This window comes from Mustela nivalis (genome assembly GCF_964662115.1).
Source record: "Mustela nivalis genome assembly, chromosome: 6".
Taxonomy (NCBI): Eukaryota; Metazoa; Chordata; class Mammalia; order Carnivora; family Mustelidae; genus Mustela; species Mustela nivalis.
Window position 1 is genome coordinate 8,664,916 of NC_139025.1, and position 19,805 is coordinate 8,684,720.

Sequence of the window (19,805 nt, forward strand, 5' to 3'; positions counted from 1 at the left end):
ACAGACAGGAATAACAAGTAGGCAGAGAGGCGGGGGGGGGGGGAACAGGCTCCCCACTAAGCAGAGAGCCCGATGCGGAGCTCGATCCCAGGACCCTAAGATCATGACCTGAGCCGAAGGCAGAGGCTTAACCCACTGAGCCACCCAGGTGCCCCAAGAAGTGTCTTCGTATAGCTATTTTTTACTTGCCACATCTGGCAAACGAGTCTTTCAATCTCCTTAATGGACAAATGCCACCTCCCTCTTTTATTTTCTTTTCCTTCCCTTGTCATTTGTTTTGTAAAATTTCCCCTTTTGTGAATTTTGCTAACTAGGTCCCTCTACTGTCACTGAATGTGTTCCCCCTCTCCTTTGTTACTGTCTTTGCACAAACTGCTCTGCCATCTATTTGATGTCAGAGCCCCTTGGTAAAAGAACACCAGGAACACACCTAGAGTGAAACAAGGTGAGAGAACACATTCCACAGGGAACACCAGGGTGGTTCAGTAAGATTATGTTATAAAGAAACCTACGATCATAGGGGAAGAGAGGAAAAAATGAAACAAGATAAAACCAGAAAGGGAGACAAACCGTAAGACTCAATCTCAGGAAACAAACTGACGGCTGCTGTAGTAGAGCTGGGTGGGAGGGATGGAGTGACTGGGTGACGGACACGGGGGAGGGTACGTGCTGTGCTGGGCGCTGTGCATTGCGGCAGACTGGTGAATTATAGACCTGTACCCCTAAAACAAATAATATATTATATGTTAATAATTTTTAAAAAAGAATCTATTATAGGAGTCAGGCTTTGGTTGGGTAATTTGGGGAAGGATATGAGGAAGCAGGAGTTTCCCTAAATTAAATGTCAGAAAGTGGGGTAATTCTATGAAAGGTATCTCCATAAATCCTATGTCAGGGAGGGGACACTAGAATGAAGATAAGGCTGTAAGTGGTAAAGAGGTAGCCATCACTCATTTTGGTCAAGAAGTTTGTGGATGACGCAGAGACCTTGGCTTTGTGCCTGGTTTCATTTTATCATAACGTGAGTGAAACCCTGTCTGAGGTATTCTGTGAGACTGCTTACATTTAATCCAAGGACAACATGGCCTGTCTGTGAATGTCGGGCAGCTTCTGCAGCCAGGGCTGCTCTTTCCTTTTTGCACTGAACAATGGAAGCCCTTTGGGCTGGCCACTGTGCCCTTCTGATTCAACCCCAACGGGCCTGGATATTTTCCTTGCTTTCTAGAATAAGATGTTCCAGGTTCCTCATGCACATTTTCCTGTCCCAAACCTAAAATCAATCACTTCTACAAAAAGCCTGTCTCCTTTTGGTGGAAAATGGATTAGAGACCAAAATCTGGGCCCTACAATATTCATTGGTCTCAGGTTGTCATTATTTCTAGATCTTTTTAGTGGACTAAGCTAGAAGAACTCTTTTCAGCGAGAAAACACATCACAAGTTTATATTGATATATTCTATTCAAATTTAAGATTAAAGGGTTTTTGCATAACTTCTTTGTCTTTCTGTCTCTATTCTCACGTGTCAAAATTCTTCATTCCAAACATTAACCTAAATACTTAACTGATACACATTTCTTCCTTTCAAATTTTTGTTATTTTGTAAAACATTTACATTTCCAAAACTAAAACAACACAAGATGTGTTCAGAAATCTTCTTCCATTCCCCAGCCTTCCTGTCCTTTCCCTCCACATAACTGTTTTTATTAGTTTTTAGTTTATCCTTCATTTTTTCTTTTTAAGCAGCAAGTAAAATACAGTTATCTGTATCACCTGTGTCTTAGGTTAACAGACAAAATATTATATACCTTGTCTGTCATCATGATTTCTTTTACTAACACTATATCCTAAAGATCAATAGCAAATGGGCTCAGCTTCATTCATTAATAAAATGCAAAATAAAATTACAGTAAGACTTAATTTAGCACTAAAATCACATTGTTAAGCTATCAGATTAGCCAGATTCAAAGAGTTAGAAAATACACTGGGTTGACAAGAGGTATGAGGCCCATCCCTTTACAGCATTAGCTACCAAAATGTTACATACACAGCCCTATGGCTCAGTCCACTTCTAGCAATTCGTCCTATAGGTACACTCACATCCTGTCAAATGTGTGTGAAAATTAGTGAAGGGAAATCTCACTGAAGTGGAGTCAGGGGATTAGAAGGGGAGCCTTACCACTCAACACCAATTACTAGAAGAATTGTCCATGACAGACCCAACAAAAGAATGGTCAACAGAAAAAAACATCAATCACAGACCCCACAGGAATAGACATACATTATATCTCCCACAAGAAATAGTCACCAGCCCAGTTCAGCCAATGAGGAACCTCAGCACCCAGAATCCTTGCTTCTCTCCAGCGGACTTTCATTCAGAACAACCTCTGCCAGCTTCCTCTTTCTTCTCCGTAAAATAATGTTCCTCTCCTTTGTGGAACTACCCTCTGGTTTTGCCATAGTTTGCTAGTCCTGAATTACAATTATTTCTGAAAGAATCCATTTCTGCTAGTAAAATAAATATTATTTTAAGGTTAACATGTACATGGATATTCACTACAGCATAATATAACAAAAGACTAGAAACATCCTTAATTTACATCAGAAGGGAACTTATTAAGTGAATGATGTCATATCCACAGAATGAACATGCAACTTAAAAAATGAGGTAAACCTATATACATCAGTATGGAACAGCCTCCAAGATACAGTTAAGTGAAAAATGTAGCTGCATATGCTTGAATATATATGACCAGCACTCCCAGGATTGTGCAACAACGCACCATGCTTGGGGACAGCATATTACTGGTACCCTATATAATCAATAGGGGAAAGATGCTTTCATGGTAGGTTTAATTTCCATTCTTTATCCTCCTATATTGTCTAAATTTCTCATTTTCTGCATTTATTTTTCAATTAAAATATTTTTAAAGCATTCTTCATGAATAATGAAAGAACTTGTATTACATAAAATACCAAGTAGCTCTCTCTAGTGTTGTTACTTTGGAATCTGCCTGTACTCAGATCTGCCTAAGTCAGACCAGCCACGGCTTCAAATTAAAAACAGAGCAATAGACTATGTAGAGAAACAACTCTCAGTGCCTAAATTAGCAGACAAGACAATACCTTATGGTTTTGAGGTAAAGCCTAAGTCAGTCTTTAAAGAGCAACACAATCTGAAAGACTACTGACTGAAAGTGAATACGGACATGAAGTTATTACATTAATATGATCATTTACTTTTGCCCAAGTAATCCTAAATGAGTAAAAATATAGATGACTGAATCTATACCAGAAAGAATTAACCATTAATTACAGTTCCTACATATGAATGAACTAACATGTAACAACAGCTTCCCTCAATATTAAGCACTTATATGGCAGGCTCTGTGTTGGCTAATTTAAATGCATGATCTCTGACTCTTAAAAAACCACAAAACAAAGGTGGCATTATCTTGACTGCATATAACAAAACTGGAAATAAGAAAAGTTAAATAATTTGTCCATGGCTTTTCAACCAATAAGTTAAGAGGGCCAACCGAGATTCAAAACACTTGTATGAAAAATAAAATTTTTGCAAAAATGCCTTTTAGTTACTTAACATAAGCATTAAAAGAGAGCACATACCACGGAATAAATCATTTGCAAAACAAAAAGTCTTAAGGTAGTAAAATATTTGCTTTAATATTACAACCGAATACTATTACAAACACCATCAAAACAATATAAAAAATTAAACAGAAATATATTCACATGTTACTATAAATACCCAGCCCAACTCTGAATAAAAAGAATGACTTCCAAAGATCAAAAGAACAAAAGTAGTAATGAAATAAATCACTGATGTAAAGATCTTCAAAAAGAAGTTTTTAGTTGTTGTTTTTAACATAAAATATTGACATAAACTCAGGGGGGAAAAAATGTTATAAACCACTACAGAGTATTTGAAAAAAACAGTTAATGGTATATGTATAGAAACACTGTACTTGATGAGACTATCTTCAGGTTCCAGTGTAAAACCCAAAACATTCTAAAGTCCATTTCTCCCGCAAACTCAGCATCTGAATGACGGCCACTCTTGTTACCATTCTTTACTAGGTGGTCCAGACAAAATCAACAATTCAAAAATCTAATTTTACCTACATGCAAAGGAAAGTAAAATTCAAATTTCAGCACTGAGTGGTGTTAAGAGCACTAACCCCACACTTCACAGCACTATGATACTATATTACCATTAATTGCATATATGTCACGCTCTTTTGACATTTTTTGTGAGAATCTGGAAATTAAAGACCCTAGCCCTGGTATCCCAAGTCTAACATGAAGTGTCACCTTGTGAGAAACCAACAGATTTTTCTTAAGAACGGACTGAATTAAAGCTATGCTCCAGGTCTATCTGCTGTGAACCTAGACATGATCCAACTTCTCCAGGTCTTTTTTCCTCACCTATAAAATTACTTGGATTAAAATCTAAGCCAGGAGTTGTACCTACTGATTTGTACAGAAAGAAGCATGGTTCATTTTAGAACCAGTATGAACTATAAAGGATCTATTCCAATAATCAGGAGATGTACATTTTCCAGTCTAAGGTATTCCACAATTCTGTAGGTTGCCAAGGGAAGCTGCTGCCAAGAGAATGCAAAAGGCCTGAAAACCTTCTTAACGCTCTCCCCTTACTACAAAAAGAATGAATGGTCCCTTAACAAAATGAAAGAAAAACAAAGGAAAGAAAACCAAGGCAAAAGAATATTTCTAGTTGCAAATAAATCAAACTAAATGTTAAAAGGCTAACAAACTCAATAATAAAAAGACAACCCAATTTAAAAATGGGCAAAGGATTTAAACAGACATTTCTCCAAAACAGATGTTCAAATGGCCAAGAGCACACAAAAAGGGGCTGGACAATGGTAGTCATTAGGGAAATGAAAACCAAACTACAATGAGATACCACTTCATATTCACAAAGATTCTAACAAAAAGAGACAATATAACAAGCACTGGTGAGGATATGGAGATATCTGAACCCACCTACAGTGCTACTGAAAGTGTATAATGGTGCAGCTGACTTTGGAAAACAATCCGGCAGTTCTTCTGAAGATGTTAAACATAGAGTTATCTCATGACACTACATGTCTACTGGTAGGCACATAACTTAAAGGAAATAAAAACATACATCCACAAAAAAACTGTACATAAGTGTTCATAACAGTATTATTCATAATAGTCAAAACTCGGAAACAACTCCGATGTCCTTGGGCGGATGAATGAATAAACCAACATGCTCCACCCATACAAGGGCTATTGCCCAGCAATAAAAAATGAAGCACGGACACCTGCTACAACATGGATGCGCCTTGAAAACATTATACGAAGTGAAAGAAGCCAGTTACAAAAGACCCCATATTTTACAACTCCAATTATGCAAGATTTCCAAAATAGGCATTACAGAGACAAAAGCAGACTAACAGTTTCCTAGGGCTGTGGGGAGCGAGGAGAGAATGGAGTGACTGCTAATGGGTAGGAGGTTTCTTTAAAGGTTGATGAAAATATTGTACAATTAGATTATGACGATAGCTGCAGTCCTGGGGAGATGCTAAAAACCACTGAACAATACTCCTTAAATAAGGGAATCGTAGGTTATGTGAACTACATCTCAATAAAGGTGTTTAAAGAAGTTAATGAGAAGAAAAATGCAGTATCAAGGATAATGAAGGAAGGAACAATATATCTATACTGGAGTTATACTGTTTTGTAGAAACAAAACTTGACCTCCTGAAAGAAGGGTAGAAGTTACCCCAAAGCAGGGCCCTAAGAACACAAAGGAATCAGCAAATGACAGATTTCCTGTTCTGTCATCCAGGTGGTTCTTGACTACTCTACTTAGGACACAATTACAGTGCGTAAACCTGACATTCAAAGGCACACCACTTTCCAGAAGCTCATATGCAAGATGTTCGGAAGGGAGACTGTTGAGATTAGAACTCACCAGTCACAAATGACTTCTGATGATTCATGAAACTCTATACCATATCTGTGACTCTTAGAAGTTCAAGTAGAAACCGAAGTAAGGGACAAGCATAAGGAATAGTATATGCAAAAGGCTTTCAAAAATTGAACTCGTGTCCTGAACCATGGCTTACTAAAACAGAATAATGAGTTCCTGGCAAGGGACAAAAAATACCAAGAAGATCAGAAGACCATGTCTGGGCAGTGACTTGCCAACATGATCAAAAATCTGTGTTTCATCGGTAGCTTAGATGAAGCTCTAAATGGCATACTCATCACTACTGGCAATAGCAGAAAGCTGGGAGTTACCAGGAACACATCAGATAGAATTCAGATCTAAGAGTCTAACAAGCCTAAATAAAACTGTAGAACTACACAGAATGATCTAATAAACCAGAGTCAGAACAAAAATCAGAACACGTTTCTTTCAAATCCTTCCTTTTACAGATGAAGCTAAGGCCAGAAGGGTTTAATAATAAGCCAGAGTTCAGAAGGTGTATGAAAGGTAGGTTAAGGCTAGGAATATAGAAACCCTAATTCCCAGCTGTGTCCACCTGACCCAATGCTACCGGCTACTACTTGTATGGTTAAATATACAGGGGGAGGGTAGAGAGGATCCTGACCTCCCTAACTCATAACACACAAAAATCAATTCCTGGAGACTCAGATCTAAATATGAAAGGTAAAATAATAAAGCCAGTAGAGGATAACATTAAAAAAAAAAAAAAATCTTCGGAGCCCCTGGGTGGCTTGGTCGTTAAGCCTCTGCCTTTGGCTAAGGTGATGATCCTGGGGTCCTGGGATCGAGCCCCACATCGGGCTCCCTGCTCGGCAGGAAGCCTGCTTCTCCCTCTCCCATTCCCCCAGCTTGTGTACCCTCTCTCACTTTGTCTCTCTCTGTCAAATAAATAAATAAAATCTTTAAAAAAAAAATCTTCACGACTGTTGGGTGGCAAAAGTAAACAGGTCACAAAAAGCACAAACCACAAAAAAAAGACTGGTAAGATGGAACTGATTAAAATTTAGAATTTTAGTTCATCAAAGGACACATTACCAGAATGACATGGCAAGCCACAGGATGGGAAGAGATTTTTTACAATTCATGTATTCGACACAGAATTTATATCCAGAACATATGCAAACTCCAATAGTTCAATAAGAAAATGACAACCCAACTTATCTAAAATGGGCAAAAGACTTGAACAGTCACTCTGCAACACAGAATAACCAAATGAGTAACAAGTATACGAAAATTACACAAAATGCCTATCAAGGAAATGCCAATTAAAATCACACTGAGATCTTCTACACAACCAAGGAACAGTTCAAAAAAGTTCTAAATGTTTAAATGACAATACCAAGTAGAGGCAAGACTGCACAGCAACTAGATCTCACACACATTATCAGTAGGAATATAAATAGGTACAACCGCCTTGGAAAACTGTCAGCAGTATATATTCATCAAAGCTGAAATACATACACACTATGGTCAATAACTCTGCTCTCACATACCCAACTAAAATGAATATATATGTGAACCCAAAGATATGAGTAAGAATTATTAAGACAGCATTATCCATAACTGCTCCAAAGTAGTCATTACTCAAATTCATCTGCAAAACGGTGGATAAACTGTAGTATATAATTTGTGATAACTTTTAGAAATGGCCACAATTTCAGACACCTCTCCCAGAAAGACACGAGGTCTATGTTCCCTCCTCTTGAATCCAGGCAGGCTTGTATCTAATTCAACCAATAGTACAGCAGAGTGACACTGTATGATTTTCAAGGATAAGTCACTTTCAGGAAGCTTCCTCTGGGAACCCAGCCGACATGCTGTGAAAACCCAAGGCCTGGTGGAGAATTCTATGTGCAGCTGTTGTGGTCAACAATCCCACATGAACCTCGTCTTTGAGACACCCCAGCCAAGGTACCATGCATGTCAGTGAAGGAGCTTCTAACTGATTCTAGACCGCAACTACCGCAGCGCATGGACAAGCTATGCCCACCAAATTCCTAGCCCACAGAATCCGTGAGCCAACACAACGGCTGCTGTTTCACCCCACTAAGTTTGGAGTGGTGCATTATGCAGTCATCAAAAACCAAAACTAATGATTGTACAGTAAAAGATAGCCAGAACAACAGAGCTATAAAACAACAAACTACACAGAGCAAAGATGAACCTCAGACACGGCGCTGCATGAAAAAAGCTTGGTAAAAAGGACTATATACAGTAAGATTTCCCTTAGCGGGCAAAACTAAGCTATAGTTACAGAAGTCAGACTACTGGTTTTACCGTGGGTGGGAGCAACTACTGGAAAGAGGCACAACGGGAGCATGAGGAGTGCCAGAAGAGCGCGCGTCTTGCTCTGGGTGGTGGTGATTTTAGTACGTTCACTTTGTTTAAAAAAAAAAGGTCACTGAGCTAGGTCCTTAATATGTGTGCTTTTCCCAGTATGTATATTATACTTCAGGGGGAAAAAATTTCTTTTTAATCAGTAGAACTTGGTAACTCAAATAGATGCAAGAGTGTGAAGAAGAAATGAAGAATGACTCTAATTTTCCAGCTATAACTGACTAGGTAATGCCATTAACTGAACAGTTAAATGACAGGGCAAATACCAATGCGCAGAGAAAGCAGACCACTGCTTTTCATTTTGTATTCAAGTATCTATCACTGTCCTTCACACAGTCACTCCAGCCTCCAAGACACTCCTCTCATTTTCATCCTACCTTCTACCCACCTCTCCCTTGCTAGCCTTTTTTCCTTCCTTTCTCCCAGATGCCTCTTAGTATCAGGGTTCCCCAGGCTTTCATCTTAATCCCCTTTCAATCTCCATGTGCAAATGCACACACATGCGAACACAAAGGCCCTGCTCCTGTATTTTCAATCTTAGTTGATGGCATCATCACCTACTTCCTTTTAAAAAAAAAACTTCCAAGTCAACCAAGAATTAATACTGTAGTTAGCTAAATCCAATTGAAAAAAAAAAATTAACAGGATACACATAAGCTCCCGTGCTGGACCCCGAAACTAATGCCTGAGAAAAGGCTAAAGATACAGCTTAGATATATCTACTCAACATCATCCAAGTTCGATGTATGATGTGGTCATCAAAGCTATTATATAGCTGATAATAAGAACACAGTATGTAGAAGAAAGGTATTATTCTTCCCCACAGTAATACAAGTTTACAGAAATGCTATATCCAAAACAAGAGATACGACTCTATTTTAACTGATCAAACCAGCCCCAGAGTACTGCATTCAATCCTATGCACTAGAGTCTAAAAATGGAATTAAATCAAAGGAAAGCCACCAATGGGGTGAAATGACACAAAAACATGCTTTGTAAGGAACAGCTAATGAACTAGAGATGTCTCAGCTCAAGAAGACTGAGAAAACCTGATGACCATCTTCAAGTATTTGAAAAGACATCACACAGAACAGAGACGCCACTTGTTCTAGTGTCTCCAAAAGACAGAATTGGGTGGCAGAAATCAGAAAGACGACTTCCACTCAATATAAGAAAAAGCTTGCTAACTTGATTAAAAACAGGGCAGTTTGGGGCACCTGCGTGGTTCAGTCTGTTGGGTGTCTGCCTTCAGCTCAGGTCATGATCCAGGAGTCGCGGGATTCAGTCCTGCGTTGGCTTCTCCCACTCCCACCCGAGGGGAGTCTTCTTCTCCCTCTGATCTTGTACTTCTGATCCCCATCTTGTACTTTCTCCCTCTCTCTTGCTCTCTCTCAAATAAATAAATAAAAACCTTCAGAAAAACAAAACAAAAAACAGGATAGGCTGTCCCTAGAGCAGGGATTCTCAACCTGGGATGATTTTGTCCCCATGGCAAGATTGTAGGCTAAACAGCCTACAATTCCGAGAACCCCTTGCCCCAACCAGGAATGACCCACCTAAAATGTCACTAATGCCGTGGGTGAATAACCTGCTCTAGAGGTAGTGAGTTCCCTGTCATTGGAAGCATTCCATTATAGACCAATCTACTAATATCCAATACATGACTTTAAAAAATGGTGGGAGATAAGCTGAAAAAAAGATTTCCTGTTTCCAAAAAATTCTCCAGAGAAATATTCCCTCAGGTATGTTAAAGCAACGATGATGGTAGTGATGATGAACACTGACTGAACACACACTGTGGGCCAGACCGTATACCAAGTAATTCAAATACACATCTCACAGTTCATGATCACAGCCAGGCTGAAATAGGTATTATTTTACCTTGATTTGATGGTAAAATCAGGTGGCCCTAATGTCATACAGGGTTAACATTTGAGCCCAGATCTACCTGACTTCAATCATATACCTTGCTGTCCAAAGCACAAATATTAAATGACTTTCAAAGCTTTTGTTCTCTAGAAAATAAATGAATAGCACATATTCTAGAAGTATAGGGACTGAACAGGTTTGGACTCACTGCAAACCTAGCTGGCCAGAAGAAAGAGGAAAGGATTATTTGTAGTAGTCCTATGATGAAGGAGAGAACAATTATCCTGATTGTCCCCAATTGCCTACTTCTGTAAGAGCCAAGAAGCTCTTATATACCCATGGAATCTCAGTCAGAAGCTGAAATTAATGATGACATCCCTTTATCCATAGGCGTGAAAGCTCAGGATGGACAGACGTTTGAACATCCCCGACTGGGAATCCTGCCCTTAACAAATACACTAGATGCAGATACATGGTTTCTTGGCTGCCTATACGCCCGCCCATCTGTCAGGATGGCAGTGTGCCTGCTCACATGTTGGTCAAACTGTCACTAGGGCATAGGTGCCAAGCAATGATAGTTTTAAATGGGCAGCTTGCATAGCACTGTAAGAGCTTGCTCTTCTGCAGAAAAAGGAGGGGGAAAAAAAAAAAAAAAAAACACCTCCGTGACAATACTGAAGGGCTGCAATCACAAATGAAATATTCTTGGTCAATTTCAACACATCAATGGGAAAAAGATCTAGACTGGTAGAAAAATATCAGACTAAAGAAATTAAATCAAACAGGAAAGGTACTCTGAAGACAAGCGGTTGCACTAAAGCTTTTCACACTGCCAATCTTTCATTAACACACGTCACAGTGATCTTTTAGGCAGTAAATTCTTGCTCAAGAAGTCATCGTTGTTTTAGAAAATGGGATGACATGCTTTTCCATGTTCTAAGTAAAAAAAAGCAGAAATGCACTGATATTTGGCAATTTGCCTGAGATTAAGATTTATTTGTTGGGTGATTATTTTTTAAATGACAGAAGTCCAATCAATATCCAAGATAATCTTTTAAATGCAAGAAAGAAAGCAGAAACCAAAAGAGATTCCATCAGATGAATGGCAGGGGGTGGGGGGGTATAATTTGTTTAGATAAAGAAATCAAGAAAGGAAACGGGTGCTAAGAAACAAAAACTGAGTAATCTGGGTCACAAATTAACAAATGAGAACTCATGGCCTGTCCCTGTCACATCCTCCTGACTCAAGGAAAACGCTCCCGAAGTACAGGGAGGTTCCTATTCTGACCTTAAGGAGCTGTCGGGTCGCTTTTATGAAGTATCTAATGTTTTTAATCGTCTGGAAATTCTTCCAGATTCTGACCTATAACTCATCCTGATGCTGCAATTTGAAACGTGTCCTTGTTTAGCCTTCAGTAATTTAGGATTGCTGGCCCTCGTTCTCTGTAGAGCTCTTCATATACAAGCAGCAGGACACACTGACCAAATAAACCAAGTCTCCTCTCTGCCGTGATGAAATAAAGGAAGTGCCATTAGCTCTCCTCATTGGGCCAACTTATTAATAACTCTGTTTTCACCATTTCAGTTGCTCACCTCAAGGACCCTCAGGTTGATAAGAAATGTCAACCATGTCAACAATGAGTCAATAGAAACTACTCTTCCTCCCACGTGTACTGAAATGTACTGAAAGTAGCATTAATTTGAAAGAGTTTGGAAGTGCAGCAGAGTTCTGTTTGCCAAAGACAGTGGCAAAAGTCTGAAATCTACCAGGATTCTTCCAAAAAATACCAGGGACTTCATACTCTGACATTACACCACTTTTCGAGCTTTCCAGTAGACAGCTGTGACACAAAGCACTAAGCCAAGGGCCATGGTTCTACCCTGTTCTTTGTGAACCTGTTATCGCCACATAGGGTCTACAACAACCCCTATGCATGCCATTTCTGCTGTACCATTTTCCTGCTCAAGAACCCACAGGATCAAATGAAACCAGTTAGCGACACTATAATCGAGCCAACAGTTACATTCAGTTACATTCCTGAAAAACTATCCATTTCCTTCCTCCCCTTCACTTGCCTACTCCCGAAAACAGCCAGTTCTTATTTTTTCTAGGACTTGTCTTTGCTCATGCTATTCTCAGAGCGTTTTCCCATTCCTCTCAAACCTTAAGACTCAAGCCATGCCATACTTACATAAATCTGTATCAATTTTCATACTGCACTGCACACTCACTCCCTATCTTCATTTTGGTTTGAAGCTTACTGTGTATGGCCAACTGATTTTTTTTCATAAAGGTAAAATATGATTCAATGGGGCAAGTGTAGTCTTTTCAACTCATGATTTTGGAACAGTTGGACATCCACAGGCAAAAGGAAAAGAAAAACAAAGACTAAAGTCATAAACCTCCTATTCTGTGCAAAAATTAACACAAAATGGATCACAGATCTAAATGTAAGACATCAAATTCCAAGTATCTCTCTGACCTAGGATTAGATAAAAGAGTTCTGACACATGCATGATGCCAAAAACACAATTCATATATCAATAAGTTGGAACTCATCAATTAAAATCTTTTGGACTACAAAAGACAATATTAATAGAGGAAAAGACAAGCCACAGACTGAGAGAGTAGATTTACAAATCACTTATCTGTCAAAGCACTCATATTCAGAATATACAATATACAAAGGACACTCTAAAATCAACAATAAGGAGCACTTGGGTGGCTCAGTGGGTTAAGTCTCTGCCTTTGGCTCAGGTCATGATCCCAGGGTCCTGGGATCGAGTCCCGCCTTGGGCTCTCTGCTCAGCAGGGAGCCTGTTTCCTCCTCTCTCTCTGACTGCCTCTCTGCCTACTTGTGATCTCTGCCTGTCAAACAAATAAATAAAATCTTTTTTAAAAAATAAATTAATTAAATAAAATAAAATCAACAGTAAAAAAACAAACAATCCAAACAAAAAATGGGCAAAATATACGAACAGACAAGTCACCAAAAAAGCTAGATGTTCAACATCATTAGCCACTAGGAAATGCAAATTAAAGCCATGATGCGATAGTACTGCACACCTATCATCATGGCTAACATAAAAAATACTGCCAACCCCAAATGCTGGCGAGAATGTGACAAAACTGCATCTCTCATAGAGTGATGATAGGACTGTAAAATGGTACAGCTATAGTGGAGACGTTTGGCAGTTTCTTAAGTTAAACACTCACTTACCCCACAACCCAACACTCGCACTCCCGGGCATTTATCCTAGAAGAATAAAAACTTAAATTCACACTAAAACCTGTACATGAATACACACTTCCAATTATGGAATGAATGAGTCACAGGAAGGCACATTGTAAGGAATATAGTTAATAATGTAACAGCGATGCATCCTGACAGATGGTAGCTATATGTGTGGTGCAGGCAGTGGAATCCATAATGTGTCCAACAACTTTTGTACACCTGAAACTAATGTAACGTTGTGTCAATTATACTCAAATAAATGGGGGGGGGGGGCGGACCAAACCCTGAACTTGTAAGTGCTCATAGCAGCTTTATCTGCAATTGTCAAAAACCAGAAACAATCCACAGCTCCTTCAGTGGGTTAACAGTTAAATGAAATGTGACTGAGCCATACACTGGACACACACAGTACTATTAGCAAAACCAGAAAATTGACATTGATACAGTATTAGTGATTAAACTACTTATTTGAATTTCAGTTTTCACATTCTGAGTGTATATATAGTCCTAGAACAGTTCATCATGTGTAAAGACTTTTGTAACCATCACAACAATCAGGATACAGAATTGTTACTACATAGAAACTCCTCTGTGCTACCTCTTCAGAGTTAACACACCACCCCACCAGCCTTGACCCCACAGACAATGATTTGTTCTCCATTTCTACAATTTTATCACTTCAAGAATACTATATAAACAGGGGTGTCTGGGTGGCTCAGTGGGTTAAGCCTCTGCCTTTGGCTCAGGTCACGGTCTCAGGGTCCTGGGATCGAGCCCCGCACCGGGTTCTCTGCTCAGTGGGGAGTCTGCTTCCCCCCACCCCCAGCCTGCCTCTCTGCCTGCTTGTGATCTCTGTCAAATAAATAAATAAAATCTGTTTTAAAAAAAATTTTTTAAAGAATACTATATAAACAAAATGATACAGTCACACACCCTTCTGAGATTGGCTTTTTTTTTTTCTTTTAAGATTTTATTTATTTGACAGAGAGAGATCACAAGTAGAGAGAGAAAGGAGGAAGCAGGCTCCCTGCCTAGCAGAGAGCCTGATGAGGGACTCAATCCCAGGACCCTGAGATCATGACCCTGAGCTGCAGGCAGAGGCCCAACCCACTGAGCCACCCAGGCAGTCCTGAGATTGGCTTTTGTCACTCAGTAGTACAATGCCCGTTGAGCTCCACCCAAACTGTCACATGTCGACAATATTGTTCCTTTTTTTATTATGAGTGGGTGTTCCGTTATATGGCTAGACCACATTTTAATGAACCGTTTACCCACTGAAGGACAGGTGGACTTGTTCTCGGGTTCTGGCTATTATTTGAAAAGCTGCTATGAACATTCATGTACAGGTCTTTGTGTGAAAAAGTTTTCATTTTTCTAGGATAAATACTTAAGAATGCAATTGTTAAGTGTATGTTTAGCTTCTTAAGAAACTGCCAAACTCATTTCCAGAGCAGCTGTACCATTTTACATTCCTACCAGCAGCATGAAAGGTAACATAAATTTGCAAAGTCACAGTTTCTAATGTACTTTCTAAAGGCCTGAAAAACCAGGAAGACTAAGCCTCTAAAGTGTCATAACCTGAGCTTAGTTTGTAAAAAATGAATTTTTAAAACTTTTATCTTGATTCCCAAATAAAAGGCTTTTCCTTACTACCTCTCACAAAAAAATTCATACTTAGATAAAATCCCTTTGTTGCTAGCAAGCTCTGTTGCCATATTATATAGTAAGCTGCAATAAGGAGTGAAAAAAAGGCAATATTGCCAACAGAAACAGTACAAGTTTGCTTCTATGTCTTCCAGACATAGCTTTTGAAGACTGAAGGTTTAAAAGCACTTTCCAACTCTTAGTATTGTGAAATGTGTTCACAATGCATTTATACATAGTATCATCAAACAATGGCACTTGTTCAGCTGTTACTTGGTAAAACAATTGAGAAAAAGCAATTAATCTGAAATAAAGCTAAAGTTATCTTAGCTATAAAATTTCCAAATTCATGATTTTTTAAAATTTTAAATATAATTGACAAAGATGGATAATGGAGTCTCTTTTGGGTTCTTAAAACAAGGAGCTAGCTGCGGGGCAGACATCCACGTGCGAACAGCAGCCAGACAGCCGGCCTGCAGAGAGATGAAAAAAGTGCACAGAAAGAACTCGAACTTCCCCTGAAAGAGTGGGAGATGGGGCGGCGGGGGGGGGGGGGGGGGGGGGGGGGCTGTTGTCCTTGTTCCTAATGACTATCCAGTTCTTCAGACCCTTGTAGGACCAACTAGATAGTGAGGTCCTAAGACAAATGTGCCTTTCCAATAAAGTATATTATCTCTTTAAAAGGTAGAGATTGGAACACTCCTAAACCTCCCACCTAAGAACCCTGCAATTTAATTATATGACTCCACCTATGACATCATCACATGTATATGGCTTTATTGGTTAATATCTTGGTATGTGCGTATGTTTAATATTCCTGCTAAATATCAGCCAGTGTGAACAGTGTCAATCTTAATTTAATCCTAGAGTACTGGTTCCCATCCAATAGGCCAGAAACCCATGGAGAGACCGGAATTATTGCAAAGAATCATCAAAATCCATGTATCTACATGAAAACTAAAGAAACAATATGATTCACACTGTATTTTCCCAAGTTGAGAAAGATGTTGTGGCTAACAAATGTCTTAATAAATTTACTGGATAATGCTACTATTAAGTAGTTTTTCTGTCATTAGTATTTACTGATGAATATTAAAAATCTAACTCCTACTGGGAGGGAAGGACACATCTCATCCTCTCTAGGCTCTCTAGAGAGCGTTCCTTTTTGAAGGAAGGGTAGTAAGTCCTAGAGCACCTGGGAGGCTCAGTCATTAAGCATCGGCCTTTGGCTCAGGTCATGCTCCCAGAGTCCTGGGATCAAGTCCACATCTAGTCCCATATCAAGCACTGCACTGGACTCCTGCTTGGCGGGAAGCCTGCTTCTCCCTCTCCTACTCCCTCTGCTTGTGTCTCCTCTCTCACTGGCACACGCTCGCTCTATCTCTCTCTCTCCCTGTCAAGTAAATAAATAAATAATCTTTAAAAAAAAAAAAAAAAAGAATTGTAGTGGACTGTGCTTGGTTTGAGTGCGGAGATGAAAGACGACACTGGGAGAGGTGGGGCAGAAGGAATTGGGAAAGTGAATGAAATTACTTCAAAACAGCAAGCTCAATGCTAGGTAAACAGCATTCAGGAACCAAGCTGGGAAAAAATTAAAGGGTCTGGCCTTCTTCTCATATTTAGAATGCCAAGTAAGAACATATTCACAGGCGTTTCAGTCAAGGGGACAAACGTATTCTAGATTACAAACACATCCTAGCTAAGTGCTTTGTCAAGATTGCCACCTTCTAAACTAAAATTATATCCTTATTAAAAATTCCATATTTTCTAAATTTATCAATAAGAATGTAGTTTTTAAAATATGTCCTAAACATATAACTTCTTGTGTGCTGGATGCTAGACAACTGAAATGAAAAAATGACCTCTATTAACTTAAACAAACAATAAAGTGTTTAAACACAACTCTCCAATGGCAAGAACAGACTGTTCCTAGCCCCGTTCTCGACATACAGTGAGCAGGTACGGGATGTCCGGTGAATTGATGAGTCCACTTCCGCTCACTCTGAAAAATAACCTCGGCAAGCGTGGAAAATATCCTACAACTCCAAAAACTACCCTCCAGTCCTATTCAGTTATCAATCCACTCTCATAACCCAAGAAGACCAATTTGCATGAAAGCCTCACCCACATACACCAGAGGCAGCACTTAACTCCCATTAGGTTCACTGGCGGATATATGGTGTTATCAGCATTTGCACATTTGCATAAATTCAGGAATCACCCTTCATTTGATATAAGGTAAATTTTAAAGTTTCCAGTAAGTTTTCTTTTTCAAATCAAAAATCCTTTCAAAATTGTATTGTTCAATTCAAAATTCTATTCATAGTACACTGTTACTACGATGACTTTAAGGCAAAATACACAGTTGTCAAAATAAAAATCGTATTTTTTCTTTTCTAGACATTTAGGCATTCACTTATATATTCATTATTTCATATTAGTTCTCAAATACCCAAAAACAAGTGGCCTATTTAAGAAATGTTAGGGTCTGTCAACATTTGGAATGTACTGCTGGTTTTATTTATACACTTGCTTCCTGGAATAGAACGTAGCCTAAGCTTTCCACAGAACCATTTCCTGGGCACTTAGTAACTTACTCTATGCCAGGTTCTATGCTCCACACGTTACTCCATTATCCCATTTGCTTAACAAATACCCTCTCATAATTGCTGCAGTACTAAACAAAAAGCCACTACACCATAAACCTGGTATCTGTACCAGATACTAGCACGACATTTACAGTGATACTTCACACAAGTTTTTTGTTATTAAATTCAAGTTGCTCTACTGTATTAAAACAGAATCGGATCAGCAATGTTTGAGATGCACAGAGAATAACCATCTGGGATCGCTTCAGCAGAGAAAGCTATTATTAGGTGACTACTTAAGTCGCATTTCTTCTATGGGTACATGAACATAACCTTATCTATCCAGAAATTTAATTCCTATCACTACACACCATTTTGAACAGCATAATCTAAATAAAATGATTACATAAAGAACCCTAGCTTTCCTCTGAAATTGCTTTAACGTTGTAGATTAAATTCTCCGCAAAGCGATGCTCAGCATATGGTAAAAAGGTGTCTTGATTCTGAACTCTGAAAAATAAATCATGACATTTCCCCCCCCCCTCTTGTGCGTTCAGACTCAACAGACGAGCAATTCGGGGAGGAAAGGAGGGACGAGGGGGGAGGGAGGGAAGGAAGGAGGGGGAGTCGGGGAGAGAGGATGGGTGGGTGGATTAAGGCTGTTGGACAGCTCCCTAAAACCGCCTCTCCAACAGCAAAACTGCTATTTCCAAGTTGCTGCAAGAAAGGGAGTTGGGGGGAGGAAAGGAAGAGTCGATACAAAGAAAGACAAAAAATGAGTGACTTGACAAAAAAGAGGTTTAAAAAAATGGATGGCCTCAAGAGGAACCCAGTGTCTGCCTCTCTCTACCTCTCAGCCCAACGACTCTGGCACTGTCCGGGGAATCTAACTGCAGCACCGAAGCGCTCTGAGGCTAGAACCAAAAACTATTTCGGCGGCAGGAAACACTGTGGGGTGCCCTCGGATCCAACTGCCTCAGGGAAGGCTGCCCCGGGTCAGCCAGGGCAGGAGGCCCACGAAATCCTTTAGAATGTAAACGACCCACCGAGCTCCACGCCCGGCCCCACGCCCCCCAGGCAAGCTCTTACCCGGCCTCCCCGGACCTTGACAGGGTGCTAAGGAGCCCGTCCCCCACCCTAAGTGTCCCGAGCCTGGAACGCTCTCCTCAGGGGAACAGGCTCCTTCCCCCGCCCTCGGTTCTCCAGTCAAACCTCGGCTCCTCTGGGCTGCCCTTCCTCACCCCCACCACTCTGGCCTCCAATCGCCTGTCCTGGTTTCAAAGGAGATTCCGGGGTCTGCAAACTGCAGCGTTTGCTTCCATTCGGTGCTTCCCCTCCCGAATGTGAACTTCACGATGCCGGAGGGACCTCCTCGGTCCTTGCCGGCCCCTGGTCCCCGGCTCTGACCCCGGGCCCCCAGTGCCCAGGACGCGAGGCAGGTCTGAGCGCGCGAGAGCGAGCAAACAGGCGGGGAGGGGTGGAGTGGGAGAGGGCAGCCTGGCGGGTGCACGAAGCCGGGGCCGCCGCTGGGCCTGAGGGGAAGCGGCAGGAAGGGACGCCCGCGCGGCGCCGCCCGAGGTCACGGACGCCCGGACGCCCCGCGCCGGCCCAGCCTCCGGCCGCCCCTCCGCGGCCCCCGCTCGGCGCCCGCGCTCTCGGACCCCGCCGCCCGCGGCCTCCCTACCCCGAGCGGGAGATGCGTCGCCTTCTGCACTGTACGAACTTCCCGCCGCTTTCGCCGACTTGCAACTCCACGGCGGCGTCGGCCCCGTCACACCCTGCAGTATAGAGCCATCCCATTGGCTGAGGGCGAGCGGGAGAGGCGGGGCAGCCGCGGAGCGGGGCGGAGCCCGCGCCAGCCCGTGCCGCCTCCGCATGCATGCCGGGAGTTGTGGGCCGGCGCTCCCGCTGTATGCTGGGAAATGGAGTCTTTCCCAGGCCCAAGGCGATCCGGGTCCCTTCGCCCGCCTGGGATTCCGGGAAGTGTGGTTTACAGCTTGGGAGTCAATCCTGATCAGATACTGTACCCTCCAACGCTGTTGGAATCGATATAAGTATTGCCAGTGTTCGCAGCTGCTTGATTTGTTAAGTAAGTGTGTTTGCAAAGGG

At 40.9% G+C, this 19,805-nt stretch overlaps 1 protein-coding gene across 4 annotated transcripts in view; it reads right to left on the reverse strand.

Annotated features, from left to right (window-relative positions):
• VRK1 (VRK serine/threonine kinase 1) overlaps positions 1–19,494 on the reverse strand; it is a 74,315-nt gene extending 54,821 nt beyond the window's left edge. For 3 of the 4 annotated variants that reach the window (XM_082734197.1, XM_082734199.1, XM_082734200.1), the window contains exon 1: positions 19,381–19,494. The gene's annotated coding sequence lies outside the window, so the exon portion shown is untranslated. Of the gene's footprint in view, positions 1–18,937; positions 18,959–19,380 lie in introns of those variants that run through there. The other variant, XM_082734195.1, reaches the window with a different exon arrangement.
• Between the last annotated feature and the right edge of the window lie 311 nt (positions 19,495–19,805).